The sequence below is a fragment of the Seriola lalandi genome, unplaced genomic scaffold (assembly GCF_002814215.2).
Source record: "Seriola lalandi dorsalis isolate HSWRI2012SDOR001 ecotype SW California unplaced genomic scaffold, Sedor1 jcf7180002054409, whole genome shotgun sequence".
Taxonomy (NCBI): Eukaryota; Metazoa; Chordata; class Actinopteri; order Carangiformes; family Carangidae; genus Seriola; species Seriola lalandi.
The window spans coordinates 172,133-197,409 of record NW_019524962.1 but is presented as its reverse complement, the minus strand read 5'-3'; the positions used below and the strand labels follow the sequence as shown (position 1 = coordinate 197,409).

At 40.4% G+C, this 25,277-nt stretch overlaps 1 protein-coding gene across 2 annotated transcripts in view; it reads right to left on the bottom strand.

Annotated features, from left to right (window-relative positions):
• Positions 1-17,551, bottom strand: part of LOC111657673 (plexin-B2-like) — a 173,682-nt gene extending 156,131 nt beyond the window's left edge. For both annotated transcript variants that reach the window (XM_023409950.2, XM_087175041.1), the window contains exon 1: positions 16,976-17,551. The gene's annotated coding sequence lies outside the window, so the exon portion shown is untranslated. The remainder of the gene's footprint in view (positions 1-16,975) is intronic.
• Positions 17,552-25,277: the final 7,726 nt, after the last annotated feature.

Genomic DNA, 25,277 nt, shown 5'->3' with positions numbered 1-25,277 from the left:
CAACAGCAGCATATTCTCACATTTGAGTCTTACAATTTCCCTGAGAAAATATAGGTTCCATATAGTATAAAGGTAGATTTCCATGCGTTTGGTTATAGATCAGATCTAGGTTCAATATTAATACTGTGAAAGTATCAAAGCCTCAGTCCACAGAGAAACACACACAGCCTGTATTCAGAAACTGAACCTTAAAATGAGCCGTCAGGACTTCTGTAACTTTGTGATGTCACAACAAAGCAGTTACGGCTCTCTGCCATGCCCCAAGCCCCACCCACCTGGACCCACCATCCAACCTTCCAGGATTTGGTATCTCTGAGTGTTCAGCAGATGATCTGCTTCATTTTTATTCATCAGCCAATCAGAAGAGAGACTCAGAACCTCCTCTCTTCTGATTGGCTCACCAGCCTGTTGTTACTAGAGCTCCAGAGAGAGAAGCCTGAGAGGGGAGATGTAAAAACTACACTAGGAAGGTTTTTGACTTTCAAAACCAAAAATGTATCTTCTTCAAAATAAAACACACAGGAAAAGCGTAAAAATATGTGACCTTTAATTTGAAAGGCTCATCCACTGCACTGTAACAACTGCAGGGATTTGAAATCAGCTCCTGACAATAGTTTGAGCAAGATCCACTTCAGACAAGTCCCCAAAAGTTCCCATGAAAAGTCACCATGAAAAGTCAGGTTAGAGTAGCAGGAAGCGCAGCGGGTGAGCACTGCTGTAACCTGTACACTCTTTTTTATATTTGTAGCACAGGTGGTGAAAGAAAGACAGGAAGACTATCAGACAGAGAAGTGGAGTGTTAGAGGGAGGGTGGTGAAGTGTTTGGGTCTGAACAGCGATGATGATCCGGAGTTTAGACGAGAAAGACGACCACACACACACACACACACACACACGCACACACACACACACACACACACACACACACACACACACACACACACACACACACACAGAGAGAGAGAGAGAAAGCCACACCTTGCAATGTGTCAACAGCTACGGCAACTCTGTTAAACTGGTTTATTCATGGGTAACGCTGTGTCACATCCAGTGGAAAGTACTTACTGTCACTGATTAGTGTGTGTGCGTGTGCATGTGTGTGTGTGTGTGCGTGTGTTCTCCCCCTCCCCCTCCCATGCAGCCAAATGGGAAGCACTTGACAAACATTACTGAGACCTTCAACAGTGAAGCAAACCGTTCTACCTCGACCCCGATTTACGTCCAACCCCCTCCGTCCTTTAACACTGTTAACATCGATTTAACCTGATGAGAATCAGACGCTTTTTCAGGAGGAGATAAACAAAAAAATCCTGCAAACAAAAAACATTTAACAGAAGAAAAAGACTTGTAGAGCAGCTCAACTCAATTTGACTCTGCTATACTCATCTTTTTTTTGTATATACATGTAAAAACACCAATTTTATTAAACAATACCAATTTTAAATTTTACTTTAAAGCGCAGTCTCTTTAAACACTCAAACCTGTTCATGTAAATAAACAACCAGCATTTTTAGATCTTGGTCCGAGCATGCTGCATGCTGATTGGCTCACTGACGCTGATGAAATTCCCTCCTTAATTTGGTACCAAATGACGAGGATCGATCGTATTGAAGTTCGACACCTGCCTCTAATCGTGTCATTTAAAACAGGATTCAGGATTCATCCTCTGGGCACCATGAACGTGTGCGGTGGTTGTTCAGATAAATTACTCTCTGGTCACTTGCTCAACCTGCAGCTGTTGAATGTGGGTAGAAAAATCTCTAAATCACAGCGTCGCACAACAAAGCTAAAGCGCGGTCTGCTGGTCCTGAAGAAACCTGCTAGTGAAGATGGAGCTGACGGTTTTTACTTTACTACCTACCCTCACTTACGTATTAATTTCTGATTAGTCTTGATTCTGATCTCTAAAAAGCCCTCAGTGCCCTGCAGCTTTTTTTTTCTCCCCAATTTAAGAAAAACTCCAGTAATAACCACAGCTTCACAAAGACAAAGGCAAATAATAATAACAAGTAACTTGCTGATTGCCACTTTAAAATCTGCATGCTTCATCTGTAATCAGCGGTGTGCGTTTCCGCTCGTGTGTTCATGATTACCATCACTGCATGAACTGTGGCATGTTGATTGCATGATAAAGAAAACAAATAGTGCTCACGCTTTAAAAAAAACAAAAAAACACACACCTTTTCATGTGAATTCATGTGCAGAGTGTTTTTATAGTGCAAAAACAAAAACACGACAGGGTGGAAAGCAAAAATGAAAAAAAGAAAATTTAAACAGTAAGAAATGAGGCGGAAATAAGCGAAGCACTCGGATCCAGACTGGAGTCAAACAATAAAAGTTGACAGAGAGAAAATAGTGGAGGAGAGGATTGTGGTTTTGGGTTTCCTGTGGTGGAGACAAGAGGTCAAACTGCAGCCATGAGAACACACACACACACACACACACACACATATATATATATATATATATATACACACTTAATTTTTAGGTTAAATGTAGCTGTACTTAATTTAAGAGTGTGTGTGTGTGTGTGTTGCCATTACCACCTGTCTTTCTACAAGTGTTGGAAAAGGTAGGAAAAACAAAAAACATATCACCTCAGACCACATGTGAACACCCTGCTCTAAACCGACCACACACACACACACACACACACACACACACACACACACACACACTCTTTCACACTCATGCCACCATGCAGCTCTCAAATGTGTGAACGTGTCTGTAAGTATTTGTGCATCTCACTCTCACACATGCATCTTGTGTTAGATTATCACACACACACACACACACACACACACACACACACACACACACACCTCAACAAACAGTGTCAAAGAGATGCCAAAGTGCCTGCCCCTGCAGACAGAGGCTCGGGGTGCGATCACACTCCTGAGACCACGATGACACAGACCAATCTGAAAAACAACATTTCCTGGTCTGAACAGGAAGCTCCAGCCGGAGAGATCTAGTGCTGATGAAGTAGAAGTTATGGTTTTAGGATGTGATCACACACACAAATTCAGCTGGTTTTGGAGCTTAGAACCAACAATTAATCTGCTCATTATTTTCTTGATTAATCAATTACCAATTAGTTAATTTGTGATCAGCACACCGGAGAAGCTGCATGCAGAGATCAGTTGGAGTTTTTGACTGATAAATGACTTGATTGATTAAATCAATTATCAGCTGCAGATTAAACTAATCCTTCCATCTCTATCATCAGAGTTTAAACCTCAAACGTGGTGAGTTCACGATCACATGAGACAATAAAAACGCAGCAAATCTCCAAACTGCAGGAACCGTAGTTTTAAAATCTAAATTAAAACTGTGTGAAAATACAGACAACAAGTTGAAAGTTGAGGAGAATCCAGATATTTCAAGTGAGGAAAGACATTTCAACAGCTGCTCACTCCCTGAGTCCAGCCTGACTGTCAACATCACATCCTGACACAACTTCGTCTCCATTAAAAACATATCAAAACTTTTTTTTCTACCCAGACTCAACCTTCCTTCCTGTGGAGTTCAGTGGAGTTGAAATTTCATATTTTGGTGAGAAGGGTCAGAATTCGACGTTTACCTCTCTGTGTGTGTGTGTGTGTGTGTTTTCCAGCAGTAACTTGACCTCCGTGCTGTTCCTAGCAGGTGAGAGCGGATCACGAAAACGTCCGATGTCACATCCAGGTTTTTCCTAACAACCCGTAAACCTTTGTGCCGCAGGAGCGTTTCCTCCTCACAAACTGCGCCACAAGTTGACGCGACACCCTCGGCGTGAACGTGGTTTTAATTACGGCCCACACAGAGAGACCACTCAGCCTCCAAACACTCGGACCGTCTGCAGACATTCTTGCTTTGTTTGTAGTTCTAAGAATAGCGATCCGACGAGCCGTTTCTGTCTCATCCCTCCACCCCCCCACCCCCAGTACAGATCCTTAATCTTCCGTTACCTTTTCTCTGAAATGACTCCACCAACACAGACTAAAATAAAACGCTGGAAATTCCCAAAGCCAAACATCACATCCATGTTCCACTCTTCTATCTCATCTCAAATCTCCAGAGTGAAGTCATGAAAAATGAAACACAGTCCACATGCTGATCAGATTAGTGTAGGCTCCCAAAAAAAGATGTCTTACATTAAGCACACACTGCTCCAGCACATTAGCCTGAAATAAGTCTGATACTACATCAAACAGGTAATTCCTGGATGTAACAGATGCGGTTTGATTATTTACAGCAGCGATTAATCTGCATCAAGTTCAATCATTGTCCAATTCCAGGTTTTTAGACTTGTGGCCCAATACAACAGTCATGTGATCCTGTAGCATCACAGTAAAAAAAATAAACTCTTCAACCCTTCAGACGGGAACCACTGGTCCAATTATTGTTGTTTGGCTATTTTCATGTGACTTTTTGTACAGAAACTTCAATGAAATCCCGCAGTACGTCTCCACAAGTCATTTACTCCATTACTGAATTCTATCTTCCTTTAAATAAACCAAAGAAATAATCCACTAACAGCGTAAAATCTGATTTCTTCTGCAAAAAAAAAAAAAAAAAAAACCTCAGTGGAAGTAAAGACCAATTATTTCACAGTTTTAGCAGAAGTTTTCTTGTTACTCTCACTGTTAAATATTCCATAAAGTTTGTGAAACTCACAAGAGACCGATTTGGAAAAAAAAAAATGGTCAAAATCGAAGCAGCGGAGGATGAGACGTTCTGACTCTAAAGTCCCAGCGGTATCGGCTCAGCTCCCCCATAAGGCAGCTCCACAGTTCACACTCCGTGTCTCCTAAATGCCAACTTCTGTCAAACACCACATCTCTCCAGTTCTCAGACTTGAGAAAGCTTCTTAAAGAGGAACGTGACACGACTGTCATGTGTAGAAGTCAATCTCAACATGAGGCTGAACAACTTGTTCAAATTGTCCCCCGTCAAGTTTTTTTTCTTGGCAGGTAAAATGTAAAAAGGAGCTAGCGACAGAGATTGTAGGTTAAGTTGAAAAGTATGTGAAAGGCTGGGGGGGGGGGGTGATAACCAGTGAGTCAGACTCTGGCAGTAATAACAAACCCTGACAGAGAACAATGTGACCGAGGTCTGAGCGACAACAGGAAGGATAAAGAGCTGAAGAAGTGACGCTGGGGCAAATATGAACATGAGGGAGAGAGATACCACGACTGATAGAGAGAGAGAGAGAGACAAAACTGAAACTGGAGGATGAAAACAAGGAGGAACTTTTAGGTACACAATGAATGGATTTCAGTGGAACTTCTGTGTAAGTGAGATGAGCCATCACTGCTGGCAACGATGTTCACACACGTTGTTTCTCCATGACAATTAAAAAAAGTTCATTCCCAGGAAAGAGATGACAAACATCAGGAGTCATGTTTCTGAGCAATGCTAACAGCTTGTTTTTATCACTTCGGTCCAGACTGAAATATCTCGACATCTCTGACATTCATGTTCCCCTGAGGATGAGTCCTGGTGGTTGGTAGAGATCCCTCAACTTTTCCTCTAATTTTTGGTTTTGAGTGAAATATCTCAACAACTATGGGATGGATTTCTATAGAATTTAATACTCACCATTTATGACTAAGAGGGTCCAGACGTTTAGAAAAGGGGGGGATACCGTTTATACGGTGCACCTAGCTTAAATTAAACTTAACAGTCGGTTTTTTGGAAGCTGTTGTTTGTGCTGCTGTTGAATTCACACTGACAGGGTGTTTCTAATATTTATTCTACTTCCATTTAAATGGGGTGTAACGTTGACTCACTCACATTTACATTATATTTACTCATGTGGCAGATGCTTTCACCCAAAGCGATTTGCACTTCTAAGGTTTTTCAGTCTTGCGTGCAGGACTCCTCGCAGGGCTCAGAGTCCGTATCAATGAAAGGGGAAGAAAGTTACAACAAGTCGAATTTCGAACATTTTTGCACATGAACATGTTACAGATATTGATCTTCAGCTACTTGGTTCAAAGAGAAAGTGAAGTGAAGCTGGTTGCTTTCCGAGCTTCAGCCCAGTCTGCTTCACCCGTCTGAACAAACGGAGTGGTCCAACGTACAACACACACACACACACACACACACACGCGCGCAAATGTTTCTACTGCAAACACAACCTTCGGACGCTCATGAGAAGCCGAGACACGGATTAGACACACGCTCCGTTGCTAATGGACAAATACAAACATACAACCAACAATCCCCCTCAAAAAGAGCCTAACGTGACGTCGTCCCATGTCTCGCTTTGTCAGATTAACAATCCGAATTCCAAAGATATTAAATTTACAATGATTTAAAACGGAGGAAAAGCAGGTTTCATCAGGTCGTATCCGTCCAACCATTGAAAAACCCGACCAGCAGCAGCAGCAGCAGCTTAAGGATGAACGTGCGTCTCAGATATTGATGACTTAACATCAATCTCATTGTTTCTCGCTCGGATGCTTCTTTTATCTACTCTTCTTTTGGATGCAAAACAAAGCCGACACAATCCCAACGCAACACTAGAGTGATGCAACATCAACATAAGCAGCCGCAACTCGGCTTATGGTGGTTTTAAAACAAAGCATTCCCTTCCTTTGGCTGATGGCTGATGGCTGATGGCGGAGCTCGGGGGCTGAGGGTTTTTTTTTTGTAAGATTCGGCAGCTGATTATAACAGATGCAGGGATTTTGTTGTGGCTTAGTGATCTGACTCCACTGCTGCTTTTAAATGAGAACCACTTCTAAAAAACACACATCAGACTTCAACCAAGGAGAAATGAACTTTTTTAAGCAGGTTTCATGGCACGGTAAATTGATTAATCGATCTAAAAAAAGGAAATTAATCAGCAGTTCTATCAAAGCGATTGAGATGATGAATCCCCGGGAACGCCTTGAGATCCCCCCGAGGAGGAGCGGGAAAGTGTTGCTGAGGAGACGAACGCCGGGACTACTTTGCTTGACCCGCTGCCACGACGACTCGACCTCGGATAAGTGGAAGAAAATGGATGGACGGATCCATTTTGATAATCAATTACTAATTTCCGTAATTGTTCAATCAAAAATGCCAAACACCTTCTCAAGCTTCTCAAAAATGAGGATTGGCGTTGCAGATTTTCTTTGTCGTATGTGATTGTAGATAAAATATGGGGGTTTTGGGCTGTTGGTCAGAAAAAATAAGCAATTTTTTAAAACTAATAATTGATTAACTAATAATAATCAGCAGAATAATCAATAGTAAAAAACAATACTTAGAAGCAGCCCTGAAGCAAATACTCCTTTGGTAGCGTCCTTCAAGATCGTAAAGACTGTTCACTTTCTTCATAAAAAGAAAAACACTCCACCAAACACCAGTAAGAAAAACCTTGAAGTGCATCCATCTCTCAGCATAATAAACCTTCAGTCCCCCTGTAATAAGCCCACACAATAGACTTAAGCAACTAGAATAGCAAGTAATTAAAGGCATTGTATGAAATTAAATGGAAATAAGAAACGCTGGCTAGAATCATTAGACTGCGAGCCACTGTAGCTCTCCTCCCCCAATCTTTTTGTCTTTGCGTCTCTTTTCATGTTCTCTATTCTTTACCAAGCAAGCGGCGGCCTTTTATTCATGTAATGATTACTCCGTCTTTTTTTTTTTTTCGGAGAGAGCGACGCCCTCACATCTCACATCTCCTAACAGACTGGCTGACGTGACCCTGAATTAGCAGAGAGAGACAAGACGCAGCCAGAAATACCCAGGTTTCTTAATGGGCCCTCCGCGCTCCCCGTTCTTCATTCAGCAGAGAGATATCTATCATCATAAACTGATGTGTGTGTGTGTGTGTGTGTGTATAATGTATATGTATCAGCAGTCACGATGATGAAGTTAAAGGGCATCTGGGGTAAAATAAACGATGCCTGATGGTTCGTCCGGCGGCAGACATCGCACTCTCGGGAGTTCTGCGAAAACACGATCGCTGACAAAACTGTCTTACAAATTGTTCCTTCAACGAGACAATGTGATCTGACTTGATGTGATGCATTTTCTTTTTTCTTTCTTCTTTTTTTTTGTTTTTTTTTTTTTGTCAGGCCTCCCTCCGTGCATTTGTAATGTGGAAGACAGAAATGGAGAAACGACAAGAGCAATTTGCAAAATGTCTATGTTGCACGAAAATCTCATCTCGGCAAAACGTCCATTTACATGAAATTGTCTTGGAGATAAAAAGGTTCCTCAACATTAGAATTTCCCTCCAACACATTGAAAAGATAAAATGAAGGCTTACTGATCACTTGATAACAAGTCACATTTAATTCCCATTATCACTTTATGTACAGGGACTGTTTTATTGTGTTCACAGGAATCATTTTGTGCGATTCTTGAGGTTTATTCAGTTCGCTTACGCATATTAATCTCAGAAACCTCCCTGCCGTTTCCAGACCACTTAAGGGTTATTTTGTAGGAATGATCTGCACCAACTGGAGGAAATGACCCCAAGGCTTACTGTTACAAGTGGATGGATGTTAATATCTGATTGCAAACCAGATTTTTAGACAGTCAAGCCTCAACACCCGTTTCTTCATTCGAAGAAGGTAAATAAGAACGAATGGTGTATCCAAGTCCCGTCACGCATCACTAATGTTATGAAGGTTAGAGATTAGATTTGGTTTGACGTGTTTCTTCTTGAGCTCACAAATGAATTTATCACCGTGGTCCTTGTCAAAAGTGATTGAGTGACAGAATAATGATTTGTTGCAGGAGTTCACACCCGTTCACACTACAAATTGGCACATGGGCAGCAGGGGTTCACGTACAGTTCAAGAACCACAAGGGATTGAGGTTTGTCTTTTTCTTTCCCTTTTCTTTGATTAGTATTTCTGATATTTCTCTCTTTCAGACGTCTTCTTTCAAAAAAGGCATTTGAAACTTTGGACAGATTAAAAATGCCAGAATGATGCAATCATGCACAACCTGGAAAAAGAGACCTCTCTAATTGGACGTCAGCTTGTGAATTCAGCCAACTCTTAAGTGAGATTTATGCTCCGTCTGAACTGCATGTTGAATGGTCCGATAGCTTCTGATTGCAACACTTCTAAGTTTCCTGGAGAGACTGAAAATATGCGGCATTATCCCAGTTTTTAAACAGTATCTCGTCTCCCCCGACTCCACCACGGCCGCCTCTTCGCTCCACCTTCCAGTGTGTCTGCTCTGAACGACTATAAACACTTTTACTTTATGTAAACGTCTTGTTTTCTGTCCAAGTCGAACAGCAAGTCTTAATAGGACAAGAACTGCTTTACCCTTAACCCTTCCTTCGCACATAGGAGCTCCAACACTGGAGAGTTGTGAACTGAACCTCAGAAACATGCTGTCAATGTTCATCAGGATACCGAAACTGAAAAGGTCGTTGTAGATATAATACACATCACCCTTGCTATGTTTACTCCTGGCGTCCACACTACTCCCCCTTAAACAAAGACTTTAGGAAATGCTGCTGGTTTAGTTTAATTAGAAAACTGGCGCTGCGTTGTAGTCAGTCAGAGACGGAGACTTCTGGAAACCATGATGCAGATGCCCACGTTCGCTCCCTGATTGGGTCTCATCAGTCACAGCAAATCCTTCCCCGATTTGTCACGCCATCACATGACCCTTTTCCGGACTGCTGACCTTGTTGTCCTTGCTAGCAGCTTTTGTGAATCTGGTGTTTCTATTCACCATTGGTGTTTGCAGCCAATGGTGAAGCGGAAACATCGTCGTTTCGTTGCCGCCAACAGGTTCCAGTCTCCAAACAAAACAATTTAAGATACTGAGATTTGAATTAGAAAAATGAATGAAAATAAAAACACATTGCTCAAGGAATCAGCAACACTATATAATTAATCTGTCTGAAAACAACAGTCAGGTGCCCATATGAACATCCTTCCTGCTCATGCTGGTCATTAAAACACCGACTCTTACTGTGATTTGGGGGTAAGTGACGGGACACGGGAAGTGTTCGCCATCACTTACAATGGAGGTTAATTAGGTCTGAATGGCCAGTATAAATAGGACGAGTGATTACAACAAGCAGATGCTGTTTGAGTGTGGGCACCCCTGTTGTTTTAAGGCAGCCCAATCTCTCCTGTACGTGCAAGGTTGACCGCCGCAACTTAACTCTCAGCATATGGGACACGCTGGTGCCGTAGGTACTTTTACTGAAGAGTAAACTCAACAGAGCAAATCCGCAACGAGCAAGCAGAAAGGAGCACAGGTCAGTAATCAGTCCGACAGGCCTCCTCACTCTGAGCCTCCCAGACAACAGCAGCATAATGACACCGGCACATTAACAGCTGGACAAACACAATCCTCAATCAGCTGCTCCAGACACACACGGTCCAACATCAGAGGCAGACACATTAAACCGGCCCATTTAGCCTCTTTGACTTATTATCATGGTTTAAAAAGCACTTTAGGTAACCTCTCTATGGCTGTAGATTTGATCATTTAGTATATTTTTCCGTGATTGATCCAATTTAACCAAACTGTCCTGATGTTTTTCACACCTGCCTGGCGGTCGTGCAGCTAATTGGTCACAGAAATCAAACTTTAAGACTTTTAAATGCCGACTGGAAGCACTTCTAAAACTTTAAAAGGAAACGAAAGAAAACACCAGGATATTGACTATTTAAAGATATTAAAGACTCATTATTTTACAGATACACACACGTACACGCTAATGGCTGCCAGGCTTTGCTATGAATTTGCATCTCATTCGTCTAAATAAATGCCTGTTTTTCAAGTAAAATAACGGTTATGTCATTCATGAAAGCTTCTGTACCTGCTGATGTAAACACCTACACACACACATGCCTGCATCCTTGAAATAGAAAGTCCTCTGCAGCACAAACAAGATGTTTTTGATGTTTATGGAACTAGCAGCTTTTTTAAAAACACTACCAAGACAAAAAAAAAAAAACACTACAAGATGAAAAGAGCAAATGAGGAGCAGAGAAGCTGCAGATCTGTTTCTTTAAGATCGGTACACTTTTCTGTTCATTACCAAGAGCGAGTGTCCTCATTATAATGTAAAGGAAGTGTGACAAAACACCCCTGCAATGAGCACATATCAAAGGTGTTGCAAAAAAGTGTAAGTAAAAGTGAAGTAAAATAAGTTTCTGATGTGCAGCTTTGTACACTGAAAATGTATTTTAGGCACCCAATCATCTCATTATTATTTTCACAATTAAAATCAATAATTATTTTGTCTTTAAAGTGTTAGAAAATCAATCTTCCACAACCCAAACATGTTCCATTTATAAAGGAATAAAACTGAAAACAAATACAAAAATTTTAACGACTAGAAACAGGAAAAGTTTAATATTTTTGCTGCTCAACAGGTGACTTTTATTATTGATTGTATTGATTATCAAAATGTTAACTGCCTAAAGAGTTCAGCCTTAACCATTAGTCCATAAACTAGTAGGCGGGTTTCCAGTGCAACGATTAATTAAACGATTCGTCGAACCAGAAGAAATTAAATCGATTCATCCTTTTGGTAATTTTTCAATCAAAGATGTGACACATTTCCTTCTTCCATGTCTCAAATATGATCATTTTTACACTATTTTCTTGCCTTTTATCGAGCAAAAGATGAATCAATTAATCTATGATGAAAATAAATGATCATCACTTGGAGCCATCATGACAGACACGTGCAGATGAGCTGAAATTTTAAACCTGAAGAGTGTGTGTAGGGAAAAAACAGAAACCCACCATATGTTTACTGCTACCATGGTAGTGTACTTGTAAAATCACAAGACCAACATGTACTATACGATTATATGAGAAATCTATCGGAAAATCAAATGAGAAAACTTCATGGACAAAATAAAGAATAAGAAATGGAATACCTGGCAAACAAAATTACATCGTCACATTCATGGAAAAGTCATTTAAAATCCAATAATGCCATAAAACAAGTCTGCTCAGTGACTGTTAGCATCACCAACAATGTCTTCACACAGCCGGGACAGGTACCGTGTTATAAACAGTTCTCTGATGGCTGACACATTTGTGCCATCTCACTGCACATATCGTCATACTGCCTACGCCCCCCCATCTCACTAAACATATCATGGAGGAAATTCCACTGTGTTCACATTCATCTGTAGTCGTTGCATGTGCGCTTCAACCAACATTTCCCCATCGTCTTTATTTCGAAAGCACGGACTGCTGCGCACAAACATGTAAATAGGTAACAGTGGAAAGTAACATCCACTGCCAAGGACAATGGGAAAACAAATACACACACTCAGGGTTGCATGAAATCACATAAACTCAACTACACATGTGGGCAGGCACGATAATTACAACATGACAAACAGTGCAGTAGCTGAGCGTGTGCGAATGTCTGTGTGACCGTGCGTTCATGCTCTCTCTGCCATTGACCCCTGACCTCCGACCTCTGAGGACTAGCGGTCCCTTCCTGTTTCCAATCACCACAACGTGGAGAAAAGCAGAACGAACTTTTAAGTGGTTTTTCCCTCTCTCTGTCTTCACTTGGTCTCGCTGCCAAGTTACGAAGCATAATTTAATTTCAGGCTTTGAGGGATTTTTTTCTTTTTTTTTTTTTTTTTTAGCAGAGTGAAGATGCTTATTTTGGTGTTTCAACACAGCAGCGAAAGTAAATTTGGACCAAAAACAACCACATGCTTCCAATAGAGCCAGGACATGATAATAGTGTGCACTGTAAAACTAGAAAATGCATTAAAAGAGTAAAACAAACACTATCTGTAAGTGAGCTGCCAGTTTCTATCAGACTCTATCATATGAATAAGACTCAAGCTGCCAACAAATATAATTGCATGTGTCATGTGTCCAATCATAATTGAGTAATCACGCCTGTTAGGATAGTTTACTTAGCTCAAGATGGAGAATAAGCTTGAAATTGCATTGTTTGACAAACATAACATTTTGAGAAATAAGAATTTTAAAGATTTAAACATTTTTTACAGCGAGTGATTGACAGTTTTGAAATTCAAAATACAACAATTAAAAACTAAATATCTTGTTGGGAAGTCAGATTTGAGAAAAACAAGCACAAATCACATGTTAAATTAAGATTTTCAAAATAGAATTACCCAAAAGAACAGTTTTGAATTATCCGTATTTGCAATTGAAATGCTTTTTATTCTTCTCCACTATGTTTCTGGGGGAGATACTGCATGTTTTACTTCACTACAGTTATTTGACAACTACATTTATTAGTTTAGTTTTGATTTTTCATGTGATTATAGGCCCTGCAGATCCACAGAGGAGTTTTCAGTGATTTATTAGACCTGCACAGGTTGGAGTCGTACAAAGCTACATATGCTGGGATTTCCATGAGATCTCCAAACACTATAAAAATGATAAAGCTGTGACTTGTCCTGCAGCAAAGCAAACTGTGTGAATGCAGGACTTTATGTTTGTAACTTGTATTTTTACCTTGTGGTATTGCTGCCGTCACTCCCTCCACTGTTTACAGACCAAATTCCTCGTCAGACACAAATTTCACAAACTAATTCTGTTGGTTTGTAACTACAGCTCTCAGAGTCATTCCTTTTGGAAACAGAAAAATAACATGAGGTTGTATCATCACCATATGATTTGGCTAAATTATCACCCAGCCCTCCTCCAAACAAAACTCAATTATGTCAAATTTGCAACCAATAATAAGAAGAGCCGGCCGACAAGCTGAACCTGCCAAATCTGTCACGTTGCAACCTCAGTACACTGTCACACGTCAACACCGTGAAGTTATTGGATTTGGGTTGTGTGTTTTCCCTCATACTAATTTCACTGTTTACTTATTATTTGAAGGATTATTGGATTCATGGAATCTGACTCTGAAGCTCTCTTTCATTTCGCAGCCGTGTCAATGTGACAGAGGCCGAGTTCCTCAGCCGCCCGCCTGCATTCCACTCAAACAGGTTTCTGATCGTCTGACTGTATAGGCTTCATTAATGTACAGCTCAACCCACATGCTGACAACATTTCTCTCTTTCTCTGGCTGATTAGAGGTTTAGAAGCACAAACATTCCTCTATATCTTATTGGTTCAGCGGTGGGTGGAGTCACAGTACTACAGTTTCTCTAGATAAGGGACAAACAACATACAAGTGACAAATTAGGTTATGTGTTTGTGGTTATGGCGCAAGCTCCAGCAGATTCAAATGAAGCTCTGAGTGTTGCTAAGCTAATAAGCTACAATAGCGTCCTTCCCCTCAAAGGTGCACAGTGTCAAGACCATTTTCTATTGTTCAACTCCACAAATTCATAAGTTAAAGTTCTATTGCTATAAAGCTAACGTTAGCATTAGCTTTACTCCATTACTCACCAATCGCTGTCAACGCCAATGTTAACTCTTGCTTTGCTTCTATTTCTGTCACTTCTCGTCTTGTACTGAAGTTAGCATACTAACCAGCTAGCCACAGCTTAATATTTTGGTGGTTTTGGACTTTTGGTTGAACATAACAAGCGAATTGAAACATCACCAACATGACTTGTGGGAAGTTGTTAAAACATTTTCTCCATTTTTACAACTGATTAAATCTATAATGAAAATAATCACCTGTTGCCAAGTCTCGCTTTAAGAACCAAGAGAAAGGACACCTTAGTGAACTCCAGCGACCCGACCCTACCCACATTACTTCCAGTCCAGCCTGGTTTTCACCACAACACGAGTACATTTAATCCCACCAAATCTGGTCCGACTGAGCCTTCAGATCAGAGTAAAGTCCAATTAGAAAACAAACAGAGAGAGGAAAAAGCCAATATCAAGACATCCTGAGCTCTGCTACTGAATGGAAAACATGTCTACCATGTACCACGTCATCCAAAATATCCAGTTAACCAGCTGATCATCTCAGATCACGAATGTGATATGAATACATGAATAAAAAGAGGTCGTTGCCCTTTGATTTTCCTCCCCAGAAGCTCCTTCTTTGTATATTATAAAATTGCCTGTCAGCTGTCTTGCAGAATCTGCCCAAAAGGCAACCAACGAAATTCCTTTTGCCTCCAAGAAATGTTGATAAAAAAAAAATTAAAAAACCCCCAAGAACTCTGTGCTCCATTTCCAAGTCAAGAGATAATGTAAAACACTGTGCGCTCTGTCCCTGAGGCTGTTCAATATAAAGCTCATCCGCTCACTTACTAATTTTAAACAGCCAGTTCACAAAAGAGGAGATAGTGTATGTATTGTGGTGTGCGTGGAGGCATGTGTCGAGGCTTTTGCTGAAATAGCCCGGCTTCTAGAAAAACATTAAAAAAGGATTTACTGAAGAGCTTATTCAAAAGAACATAGAGTGTTTGAACTATCGATTGCTGTAGGGACACATTAGAAATGCCGTTTCCTGGAAAACATTAATTGAACAAGAAACATCAGTGAGAGATAGGGCAAAATTAGAAATCACTCATTCAGACACAGGAGGTTTAAAGGTCATTTTTTTCAGCCACATTTCTTGTTGTCATGCTATGTGTCCATCCAGTACACAGGAAATTGTAAATATTTCCAGCACCGACTCCAAAAAAACTGCACATCCAAACTTTCCCCCTGGTGACTGCGGTAAATTAAAACATGACAATTAACTGCTCAAGCAGCCTTGAAACTGAAAGCTCGGCTGATCCGAGTTTTATATTAGCCATAACACCCAACAACCTGGGTCTAAACAGAGCGGCACCGCTGCGGCTGTAATGGTTTTATAGCTCCAGAGCTCAAGGTGCAGTGTGGAGGCTATTCTGATCCATTAACTGACACCATGGGCAATTACCTTCCCATCATGTAGAGCAATGCTTTGAAGCAGATGGCCAACAGCACAGTGTTTTCAGAAATTCATGGTTCCACACATGAGATGGGGGTCAATGTGTTATAATAACCTTTGGGGCCAAAGATTTGACTAATGCAATCATTATCTTAGCTGCTATTGTAATGGTTAAAGCACTTCTGATCAATACTGCCATCAAAAAACATCTGTTTACCGCAGTACAACAAATGAATATAACATTAGGGATATTATATTAGATGTCTAACTGATGTTGAGGTACAATCCCTCACAGCGTCAGAGATTTAAAATCCTTCTCTAACATCCCATTATCCTCCTTGGGACTGGTACAGAGTTAATGAGGAGAATCAATAATGGATAATGGTTTTGTACAGCTGCTGTAAATGCCAGCAAGGGAAGTTAACACTGGAAGAAGTCAGTCCAGTCTGGAATACATTACTGAAGCCGTGTCACTCGCTCAACAGGATCAGCCCACAAGCTGAGGCTCCAGATGTTCTTCTGAGTATTGATTAGTCCCAACGCATTCCGTCGTCTCCCATATGCACAGACCGCCACGCCAGACTCAGTTTAAAAATTAAAAAATTAGGTATTACTTCGCCTCTCAGCAAAGACTACAGCTCCCAACACGGGTTTCAACCACCGTAGCGAATCATTACAGCCCCAGTTTTCATTTCGGCTTACATTCAAAACCTTAAAACAAAAGTTATGTCATTGTAACTTTCAAATTACACCCATGCTCTCACCAAAAAGTCTTACCGTACAACTCAATGGTCTCCTGATACATTGATTGCAGCGTGTTGCTTGACTTAAATCATTTTTTTTTTTTTAAAGTTACCTGAAAATAACGCGCTTCATACGGGATGGCCTTAATGCCGAATCATTAACACGTACGTGCTGTATGCAAAACGTCACACATTTTGTTAAGTAGTGCGCGTGCTTTTGTACCAGTAATCAATCAATTATTAAATTTGAGGTTTCCCGAGCGCAGTTCGGTGTGACGTTCTCTAAACGAGAGAGGGGACTTGTCTGGGCAACGCGTTGATAAGAAATCACGTGTACCTTTCTAAATCTTTAAAATCCCCCCACAGCTTTCTTGTCGAGACAAGATTTGAAATAAAAGGGATTTTTTTTTTTTTTTTTAATGAAACTTGGCACAAAACAGCAAAAATATGCATGAGTGAAAAGTGAGGCAAAAATGCTGCTTACCTCTGAATCTGCCGCTGATGTCCCTCTCACTGCTACAGTCGTGTTTTCTCACTATATTCCCCCAAAAAATAGCAAAAGTTGGACAATAAAACTCGTCCCGTGTGTCACCGGTCCTTCAAAAAGTTCCCAAATTTACATCCTGGTGTGAGGAAAACTGGTCCAGGCGAGGCGAACCGGAGCGAAACGACTGTGCGGCGGAGCTGCGCAGCTGCTGCAGTCACCGCTGAAGTTTACTTCAACAATATTCCCACGACAAGTAAGTAGACGAGCGGCTTTCTTCGTCCTCCCCACGCCCAGGAACCCGGTTAACTACATGCCCGCCCGGCTCAGGTGTAATTCGTGACTAAGCCAACACACACTCAAGCGCACACACATGTAGTTTTTTTTTTTTTTTTTTCTTCTTCTATGGCAGGAGAGTGTGTGTGTGTGTTTTTTTTTTCTGTATCCAGTGCGAATATGAAGCGCTCATAACGCACGCACACACACACACATACACACACCCGGATCCTCAGCCAGGAGCTCAGCTGTAAACGGCGCGATATGAAACAAGACTGGGGAGTATGGGGATGAGCGTTTTTCTTCCTCCTCCTCCTCCTCCTCCCAATACTAAACCCCCCTTGCCTGTGGGCTCCCACAGTTCAGTCAGGTTAGACGGAGTTACCCAGCATTACACCAGAAGTAGCTTTGGATTTCTTTCAAAATAAAAGCCGTGCCTTCTTAAATCGAGGAGCCCAACCAAGTAGTCTAGATTTGACATGATTATCTGATTAATCGAAGATTTATAGAAAATTAATTGTCATTTTTTAAAAATATTTTATTTTAAAAAACTGTAACTGTAAATATGTTAACTCACCCTTCAGGAAGTAATGATGAGCAGTTTTCATTATTTGCAACATTTTATACACTGAACAATCAATAAAAAAATGAACAGTCACATGTATTGATAATGCAACCTTATTGGAAATTTTATGTGTTAATTATTGGACACATAACAAAATGGACTAATTTGATAAATCACAACTTAACAACAAATCAATATAAACAATCAATATATATACATAAAAGTAGATTTTGACAGACTTCCTCTACAAGACCAGGGCCTCTGTCATAGCTGACATTTTACTTTAGTAGTGTGAATTTCTTACCATATTTTGATCAGTTAAATTATGTAAAGGATATGGATTATGCCTGAGGCTTTTAACCAAATGTTAGAGGAGATGTGAAATCATAGGCAACAGAGTCAGTGGAAAGAAGCAAATAAATGCATATTCACTCTGGATGGCACAAGTCACGGCAAAGTAAATGTTTCAATTTCAGCAAAAACATTGTATAAATAAATATATATACTTTGCTCTTTTACTCTTACTTTTGTCTGGTTTCGTTTTTAATTTTTTCACTTCCTTGTTCTGTAGTTTACTGAATAAAGATGACAAACGATCAAAAATCAAATAAAAAAAGACTACATTTTTTTTAAAGTGCCATTAATGGACACTTTTGTCACATAAATCAATACACAGGGCTGAAAAAACATTTGTGGATTTGGTGAGAAACACGTATGACATTAATAAATTAAATAATTATAAATAAATAAATAAAAATTTGTAATTCTGTACGTTTGTTTTTGTCAAAAACCAGGCTTTGGTAAAAAAAATAAATAAATAAAACGAAAAAAGGTTTATTTTGAAAATTGCAACAGGAAGACGAACGCTTCCTTCTTCATGAATTGACGCTGGAAGCTAAAACTCAGTCCCACGGGTTTAAATTGAAGGCCATTGAAGAAAACCAAAAACCTCTTTAAATAATCAGGAAAATAACAGGATTTAATGTCGGAGTGATCACCACATAAACACTTCCTTAAACCGAGTAACAAGCTGATGTTTCTCTGAAAATAAAAAGACATGCAGGAAACAGAATCCCCTGAAGAAACTGCTGCTTTTTTTCTGACAGATGTTGCAGCCTAATCCATATTTAGACTGAGGCCTACTTTTAAATAGATTATGGACAGTTTAATCTATATTGAAAAACAATCTATTTAGCCTCTCCACAGACATCAATTGGATTTATTTTTTCATTTATCCATACATTTTCTTTCTCGTTTCATTCTTTAAATTTTGTAGTCATTTCAGATCGAAGCAATCTGAGTAAATCTTCAGAGAGGTCTGTGAGAGTAGTCTAGCTGTCAAGCCCAGTTAAGCGTGCAGTCGCCCCCGCTGCTAATTCAAGGGCTTGGTGGGGCACAATGGAGTCTTTGTTGTTGGAGAATTTGTCTCAGAAGTAATCCTTGACACTGGGCCATTCAGGGGCCTAACCTTTTGTTTCATAAGTCTCCTGAATGTTACAGTAGGCATCAGTGCATTAGAGCAACTTGGAGCAGTGCAAGTCGCCTGGTATGGCTGCAGTGATTTATGTAGAGCGGAATAAGCTGCTGCTGTGAGGGTATGTGTGTGTGTGTGTGTGTGTGTGTGTGTGTGTGTTTTAGAGGAGCTGGGTGTAGAGAGGTCAAGTGTCATGGACAGGGAAAGAAGTTTGAGTTTTGATACACACACACACACACACACACACACACACACATTTAAGTTCCTCAGGGATAAGTTTGGTCATATTTCTATTCTTATTAGCGTGAGTAAATTCCACACAAAGAGCAAAACCAACAATAAAATGATCTATTAACAAGTAATCAAACTATAGAATAAAGTAGAATATAAGCTAAAGTAGAAAATAATAATATTTTAGTTGCCTAATTAAGTAAGGGACAACAATGTGTAGTTCTACTCGTTAATCTTAAGGATTATTAATATGGTTTATGCTTTGCATTTCATTGTAGTTATTAATGTACTGTAATAGATCTAATACTTTATATACATTATATTAATTATTTTTATATATTTACAAGTATTTGTTTAATTTAAAATTATTTATTGTATTGTTTTATTTATTCATTTAATATCTTGTATAATATTTTTATGTAAATGTATATTTTTGTCATATCTATAGAAGCATACTTTGTCCTCTATATATCAGTGTCAGACGGTGTTATCCAGCTCTGCTCTGATTGGTCCAGTCTGAGAGTAGATTGATTTGGAGTCATGCAGATCACAACCACCTGAATGTGTCTGTGATGAAGTCGTTTGTATCTATAAGCTGCCTGATGGTGGAAATATACATTTGCTGGGAGCTTTCAGCGCAGATCTATTGTCTGATATTCGTCTTCAGTTTGTGCTTCGATCCGGCTGCTGTAGAAGTGTTTTAGGATGAGCTGCACCCTGTTAGTCACAAGTCTCACTAATGAGGTTCAGACCGGCTCACGTTAAAGACGAATGTTTCACTTTTACTGCCAATTATCTGCACAGCTCTCTATAGACAACCTACACTGGATGGAAATCTAAACTGTTGGAGAACATGTCAACAAGCTAAGCTGATTTACTCCATGTGTTTTTGCACAGTATCAACTCTGACCGGTCCTCCACCCTCCATCTTGGTCCCGGTCTTCTAGAGGGACCCTGTTTATAAACTAGTTTTAAGACTTAATATTGAGCTTAAAGTTGTGTTTTATCAAATTGCTTAATTTTTGTTTTCCATATTTCAGGTAATCAATCATAAACCTTCCAGCGAGGAAGTGTTATTCCACCACAGGATGACTGTAAGGCTCCAGCCAAGAGTTATTTTATACCAGCACTTCATACAATTACTTTCTTTAACGACTGATTGATGTTTACTGTCAGAAAATTGAGAAAATGTCTGTCATTTTTTCTCTGAGGGACAAGTTAACAGTCAAAACTGCAAAGATTTTGCATTATTTTCATGGAAAACTGGTAAAACTGATACTGACATTTGAGAAGCTGGTGCCAGTGAATCTTTTTCATGTTTGTTGCCTGTTAGCTTCCTCTCCATTGACTGATATTGATTAACCACTTATTTCAGCTCAGTTTGGCGTCTTGGTGCCTCATGGGGAAATAATGAAAGTGCCATGTATGGTGGGGGTCAATAATTCTTTGCCCCAGTGCACCCTGGGAGGTTAATCTGACCATGCATGATGGTTACTGAAGTTACAAAAGAACTTATTTAAATTTGGGATTGAAAAGATTCAGTGTTTAAAGCTGCAGCCTTTGTTCCACTAATCTTAATGAAACAAGAAGAAAAAGATCGTTTCTGACCATGTTTACTGCCATAACAGGCTAAGAATCATGGGAGATGTAGTTATGAGGACTAGCTGCTCATGAATCCATGGCTGTTTGTGAATGGGAAACATGTTCTTAACATGAAAAGAACCCACACACACACACACACACACACACAGTGAGGGTGTGTAATGTTGAACTGAAACTCATTAAGTGCCAAATCACTGGCTGACTGACTGAACGACTAGTTAACTCATCAGTCTGGCTGACAAACTTCCTGTTCACCTGAGTGGGTAATTATCTGCCTTGGGTGTGTTTGTGTTTGTGTTTGTACGTGTGTGTGCGCTTGTACTTCTATCTTTGTGAGGACCAGTTTGAGATTTATAGATCTTACAGAATGAGGACATTTGGGGAAAGTGATGTCCGCACAACTTCAAAGGGCTGTTTGAGGGTCAAGACTTGGTTTGAAGGTTCAGGTCACAATCAAGACCTGTCCAGGGTGTACCCCACCTCTCACCCAGTGTCAGCTGGGATTGGCTCCAGCCCCCCTGCGACCCTCAAAGGACAAGTGGCGTAGCTAATGGAAGAGTGGTTACAAAGGTTTAGGTTAAGGTTGGGGTCAGGCATTTAGCTGTGACGGTTACGGTCAGGGTAAGGGGATAGGGGCTGTAAACAAGGGTCCTCACAAAGATGGAAGTACAAGTGTGTGTGTGTGTGTGTGTGTGTGTGTGCGTGCGTGTGTCAGCCTGTGTATTTGACTTGCTGATCATATAAATGTCTGCTTGACTGACAGTGTTTCTGGTTTGCGGGGTTGACTGGTCGACTAAGTGAGCTGTTAAACAGTGTTGGAATGACCAGGCTGTGTGTGTGTGTGTGTGTGTGTGTGTGTGTGTGTGTGTGTGTGTGTGTATGTTTACACTGCCTTCTCAAACAAAGCAGATGCAAATACTGACACACACACACTTTTGCATACACCCTCTTTCATGTGTGCCAGAGACACCCTGATACCAGACAATACACATTATGTAGACTTGGGTCGACACACACACAGAAACACACACAGTCATACACACTGCCTCTCATCTTCTCTCATGTGGACTTAAGCAAAGCTTGTTTGCAGCTTCTGCCCACGTTCAGGCTTACCGACATTATCACCAATCAAAAACCTTATATCTGTGCATGATAACCACGGTGCGATTATAGTTGCCGTTATGTCAAATGAGAAATGAGATGAGATCAAAGATTTAACTGCAGTTCAGTTGTAAGTAGTTGATATTTTTCAGTATTTTTAATCCTGCTAGCAGCATAGCAATGTTTGTTGGTCCACCATTATGGTTCAGACTCAAATATCTCAACAACTATTCAATGGTTTCCTATGAAATTTTGTGCAGATGTTCATGGTTCCCAGTGGACGAACCCTGATTACTTTGGAGGTGCCTTAGCTTTATCTCGACCACCAGCAGCAGGTCAAGGTTTTCCCTTATTCCTTGTAATATGTCAACATCTACAGGACGGAGTGGCACAAATTTTGATACAAACACTCATGGTCCTCAGAGGATGAACCCTAAGTACTCTGGTGATCCTCTGTCTTTTCCTCCAGCGCCAACGGCAGGTCAGATTGCAATTTGTGTTCTTTTGCTAATTAGCAAATGTTGGCATGCTAACGCACTAAATGGTTAACTTCAACACGTTTACATGAGCTTTGAGCTGGAAGCACTGCCCCATAGTGCTGCTATGATGGTTGTGGACTCAACAGGACAATCAGAGCCAATTAAAATTAATAAACGAGTTTTGATTGGGAAGAAATTAAAATAAAGGGTAAAAGTAAACAAGTTTTTAACTTTTTACATTCAAATAAACGGGGATGAAACCTACGTCAGGAGTGGGATTCGACCACTTGGCTCATCTGACAACTGGGAAGGGGAGGTCACCACAGTCATCCTGTAAACTACATTGTTTGAACGTTGTTTTCTTGTTCTCTTGTTTCTTTAGACGTCTTTTTGTCTCACTCCTTCACAGATGCGGCGTTAAGCCCCATCTGCCCTCCCTCAAAGCCAGATAGTGACCCGTGACCTTTGACTTCGTGTTGTCTGGTCACCTTTCCACATGCCAGCGTGTCTGGTCAGTCATCCATGGATAATACATTCCTGCTAACTGCCCGTCTCTCTGTTTCTCACTGTCATTATTATCTTTGAACTGAGGCTGGGCAAAATAACAGAAACAGAAAAAAAAACACAAAAATCACGTCTGCAAAAATGTCCCTTAAGTTGAAGAACAACTTATACTTATTACTGTATTTTGTATTTTGTTTACACTTGCATTGCTGGATTCTTTTTCTCATTATTTTATAACAAACTGCACATGAAAAAAAAAAAACTCACAGAAGTGATTAAAAACTACATGGTTGTTTATATAAGAGCTGTATCTGAAATCCTTCCGTCGTCATGGTTACAAAGATAAACATTTAGTTAAAGATAAGGAAAAATCATGGTGGTGATGGTTAAAAGAAACCAACAGTGACTGACAGGAAACAGGAAACAAACAGTGGTGTAGCAGGTCTCAGTCTGATGTGTTTACCCATCCATCCATCCATCCATCCATCCATCCATCCATCCATCCATCCATCCATCCATCCATCCATTCATCCATCCATCCATCCATCCATCCATGGGAAAATGTGGGCTATTTTTATTTGAGCTGAAGGAGGTATTCAAACACCTCATTATTACAGTGCCCACAGGTGTGTGTGACAGGTGTGTGTGTGTGTGTGTGTGTGTGTGTGTGTGTGTGTGTGTGTGTGTGAGTTTGAATGATAGAGATGTCAGACGTGAATGATTTATGAGTATGTAAATGAGATTGTTGAACTGTTGAAGGACAGTGAAGAGCAAAGCTGTGTAGGTACACACACACACACACACACACACACACATGCAATATTCTGCTCTGTCAAAGCTGCCAATCTGAAACCCAGTTTACTCTCCATTTTAAATGTGCAATAAACATTAGCTGTGTTTCTCAGCCAATAAAAATTCTCATCATCTAAATGAACTGTTTACATTACAGACAGCAGAGCCAGACTGACGCCGCATTTAAATTGAGTCATTTCGAGAAAACACTGAAAACACTGCGGCGCGACCAGCATTATGGCGACATTTAAGATTTCAAAATGGAGTTTATGAAGGATGAAATTTTAAAGATGCTGAGTGTTTTTGTGAAGCTATTCAATGTGTGTAAATTGTCCAAAGTCGACGACACTAATGCCATGTAATCCAGATATGTTTTAAATATTTGTGTCAAATGGGAAAGATGACGTTCACAGGAAGAGGAAAAACACAAGGCCGACTGCTACTGCTTTAAAGTCCAAACGTTACATAAAATGCCTTTTTGTTATTGTGGCTACACGATTAAAAACCAGACCACAGGTACACCTTCATCAGTGTCAAATCCTGATTCATACAGACATGTGAATGCTACAAGCACATGTTTCATTGTGCTTCAGTCACACACGTGAGATCGCACCTGTAAACATTCAATACTGAATACTGTGTTGAAGATGATGGAAGAGGACACTCCACAGTGTCTCCAGGTTGTGCTGCCAGGAGTCCTCCGACTTAAAACGACCATATAAGTTTGTAGGCCCTACCCTGGGATACGACCCGCAGGATCATACCAGAAGCAGGCATGCCCAACCTATCTCTATATTTATTGCGCATCATTGATGAATCACTTTTCAAAAAAAGAGAACAAGGTGGACACCAAACATAAAACAGCAGCAGAGGATAAATAGGAAATCCTCTGTAGACTAGACCGTCTCATTTTGGTTCAGTCACGCCTTCGTCGAACGCGTCGTCCGAAGGACGTGACCCCCTGAGTTGGGACATATCTACGGTTTGGTTAGGTTTAGGCACAAACTTCTTTCTTAGCTTTCGGAAAAAGATCGTGGCTTGGGTTAAAATAAATACTTCGAGCACCTGTATCATCACGGTTACAATAACAAACACGTATTAAGGTTGTGGGGCGATCATGGAAAGAAGAATCCATCCATACACCCAAACCACCGCTGTGATTCAGACTTTGTTGCTCTTCATGCTACGTCACTTCACTTCCCCCTTTTGCTCCCGTAATTACCACGTCTGCTAGAGGTCGTCTACCTGTAATGTAACTATAAGTCACGGAAAGCTGCT